The sequence below is a fragment of the Cicer arietinum genome, chromosome 5 (genome assembly GCF_000331145.2).
Source record: "Cicer arietinum cultivar CDC Frontier isolate Library 1 chromosome 5, Cicar.CDCFrontier_v2.0, whole genome shotgun sequence".
Classification (NCBI taxonomy): Eukaryota; Viridiplantae; Streptophyta; class Magnoliopsida; order Fabales; family Fabaceae; genus Cicer; species Cicer arietinum.
Window position 1 is genome coordinate 30,731,152 of NC_021164.2, and position 3,706 is coordinate 30,734,857.

At 35.0% G+C, this 3,706-nt stretch overlaps 1 non-coding gene across 1 annotated transcript; it reads right to left on the reverse strand.

The window, feature by feature from the left end:
• Positions 1-2,913: 2,913 nt before the first annotated feature.
• On the reverse strand, positions 2,914-3,041 carry LOC113784796 (small nucleolar RNA SNORA69). Its single transcript, XR_003470936.1, has one exon. It is a non-coding gene; the product is annotated as a small nucleolar RNA SNORA69 (small nucleolar RNA).
• Positions 3,042-3,706: the final 665 nt, after the last annotated feature.

Here is a 3,706-nt window from a genome sequence, read left to right on the forward strand (position 1 = left end):
TTTGTTCAATTGCCTGCCATGAATTTCTCTCAGGCTGATGATCAATCAGACTATCTGGATAGGCTATATTTATAGCAATTCTCTCCGACTTCGCATGCATCCCTGAGTTGCCTCTCCATATTTTTTATTATTTTGTGGAGCAAAATATTTTCTTGTAGCAAGCTAAAGCTTAGTAAGCTTTAGCTTGAGGGGGAGTGTTAGAATATTAAAAAATATCTTATAGTATCTTTTATATTATATTAGAGTATCTTAAATTATTTCTTAGGATCAATTTATAATTATAGAGATATCTTAGAATATCTCTTATTATTATTATGATTTATTCCTAATTTAGGATTTAGTCTATGTTTCTCTATAAATAGATATTAGTATTGAGTCTATTGTAATCAAGTCAACATTAAACTATTATCAATAATATTCAAACCCTTATTATTTTCTCTCCTCCTTTTCTCTAAAATCCCACAATTTCAACATAATTGAAAATTGATATGTATCAAGAATCAGTCCTCTAAAATCCACAAGAACTTTTTTAAGATCCCAAGGTAAACTCCAAGTCATACCATTTAAAGCCAAGATATAGGATGATCTTCAAGATTCAGATTGGATGTGTGGTGCATAAAGGTGGATTTCTTGATCATGTCAGCAAAGACCACAAGGGATTTATGTGGAACATCTCCAAGAAGATCAAGACAAATTTTCCAAACTTGGTGCTTGAGCACATAAGGTCTTGTATCATCAACCCCGGGTTAAGCAAAATCAAGAATATTACCTACTCAAGACTCATCACAACTATGATAAGGAGGACTCTCCTCATGAAGGCTCTAGAAGAAGTATGAGGTGTTGTTAAAGATGAACACTCCGTATCCTCTTCTGCACCAGCGTTCAACGTCCAAAATATCATTAAAATGCGGCTCATTGATGCAAAGGACTACATAAAACCAAGCAATGAAGTTAAACGGCTCACATGATAGTCTAGTGGAACTCAATACATTCCCTTCCTAGTAGGAGATTTGTTCGCACAAATTCTTGAGAAAGATAGTATGTAGGTCATTCAAGAGTATCTAAGGATGAACCACTTGGGTTAAGAGATGCCTCATGGTTGCTTCTCTCTTCCAATAGCATCTCAAGAGTTTGAGAAGAAAAGAAAAAGGGTATCTTCCACACTCGAGGAAGGATAAAATGAAGAAAACTCCAATGAGGATAAAGTTAGGCTCGGCTTGAGGGAGAGACAAAAGGTAAATCCCTCTACTAAGCTTACTCACTCTTCTATTGATTTTGGTAGTGGTACTCGTAATGAAATAATTGAACCTAAAATTACTACAACACCATTTGAACCCCTCACTAAACATCCAACTTCTACTCATATCCCTTTTGTACCTTTAACCAAATCCACCCCTCAAACCTTCACTATTTGCTTTAGCTCTGATTCAGATACACACAGCTCAGATGAGATGTTTCATAGAACCCTAACTAAAATTCTTGCAGCCCTTAAGTATAAATTAAACCATTGCCCTCTTAATATTGAACTTCCCACCTACACACCATCGCCTTTACACACTAACCCTCCACAAACACCTATCCAAACAACCAGTCAAAAGGTCTATCGAGTGTAGATACCTTTCTTTCGAGCTATGCTCATACAAAATCACATGTGGTTGTCCCATTAGCACCATTGAATTTTTCATTGACCATTCGGCATGTTGAGTTACATCCCTTGGATGTTCTTGCTATTGTTGATTCAGGTTCTATAGAGTACGCCTTTGAAGGCCCTTATGAAATTCCTTCTACACCTACATTTGACCCATCTCATTTTGTAAAGAAGGAAGTGTTTGATCGATTGAAAGATAAAATTGAGGCATACATGGAACAAACAACCAAGAATCAGAAGTTCATTCAGAATACCTTAGGATTAATCTTAGCTAGGTTGACCAATTCCAACCTTTAGTTTACCTTTGTTTTTCTATCATTTACTGTATTGGATTTCACTCTATTATGTACTATTCATTCTTTAATGCAAATGTTTTTTTCCATTAAATTATAACTCTTATATCTTTTTGTGTGTGTTTTATGGGACCATGATAGGCATCTTCTTATGGGTGTAACGAGTTGGTTTGGTTTGGTTTTCTACGAAAAATGAATCCAAACCAATGAAATTTGTACGGGGTAGTTTGATTCGATTTTACTTGTTGTTTATAATTGGATTTGAACAAAACTAAACCGATGATATATGGGTTAGTTCAACTCGGGTGATTGAATTTAAAAAAAAAACGATAAACATTTCAATTTTTTGACAGAATAAAAAAACAATATACAAGTGTCATTTTAATTTCTTCCTCTAATATAGAATTTGGAATAACTACAAACTCATAATTTAATCATCTAAAAGACTAAAACAAAATATACAGTAGCATTACATAATTTGGTCCCCTAAAACTGAATTTGAAATAACATAGTGCAATAACAACCCAAGTCAAAATAAAAAATAGACAGTAGTGTGTCAAATTAAACATAAATTTAGTTGACTAGATTCTAAATGAGAATTTAAATTACAACGTAAAATCACAACAATTTAAAGTAGGCAATAACAATCCACTTGATTGATAAAAATCTGAAACAAATTGTGATAGAAAAAAACTAAGACAAAGAAACAGAGAGGAGGTCACAGCGGTGAAAAACGGTCGAGAAAGGGAAAATGAAGGAGTTGTCACTACGCGAAAAAACGGATTTTACAGCGCTTTTTTTAAGCCATTTACAGCGCTTTTTCAAAAAAATAAGCGTTATGGAAACGAGCGCTGTAAATGATACAACAGCGCTTTTAAAAAAGCGCTATAAAACATGTAAATACAACGCACGCTTGTTATGCACATTTTACAGCGCTTCTTCACAAAAAGCGCTGTAATATGCACCCCATTATATGAGTTATGGGTGTGCATTTTACAGCGCTTTCTCAAAAAAGCGCTCTAAAATGCACACCCATAACTCATATATGGGTGGGCATATTGCAGCGCTTTCTCACAAAAGCGCTGTAATATGCCCACCCATAATTTCATATATGGGTGTGCATATTACAGCGCTTTCTCAAAAAAGCGCTGTAAAATGCCCACCCATAATTTCATATTATGGGTCTACATTTTACAGCGCTTTTCTTGTACATTTTACAGCGCTTTCTCACGAAAGCGCTGTAAAAGGTGCACCATTAAAGCACTTTAGAACAACATTTTACAGCGCTTTTTAAAAAAAGCGCTGTAAAATGTGTGTGTGTTTTTTTTTTCAAACTACAAAGGCTGGAGGGTAATAAAGCTGCAAAACTTGCAGCAACAAAAAATCTGGATCGGGGAAAATCGGTCGCTGCTGCTGCTGCTCCTAATAAAAGTCAGCCACGCCTTGGTAAATACGGGGCGTGTCTTGACATCCAAATAAAAAGGAACATGGGCAGCAGCAACGATTCGCCCATTGTACAAATGAATCAAGACATCTTTGGAGATGAGTATATTGAGTACCTCGAAAAGGAGCAAATGTACGATCTTCTCGAACATAAGGAGCTGAGTGTTACTGTAATCAGCTTGTACATAAGGTAAAAAATACTTTTAATTGCATTTATTTGTAATTAATTAAATGTATTGGTAATTAATCTAGTTTAAAATTTTCATTGAAGGTTTTTGTACGAGAAGGTCGTGTGCACGAGGAAACTGTCAAATAAATACTC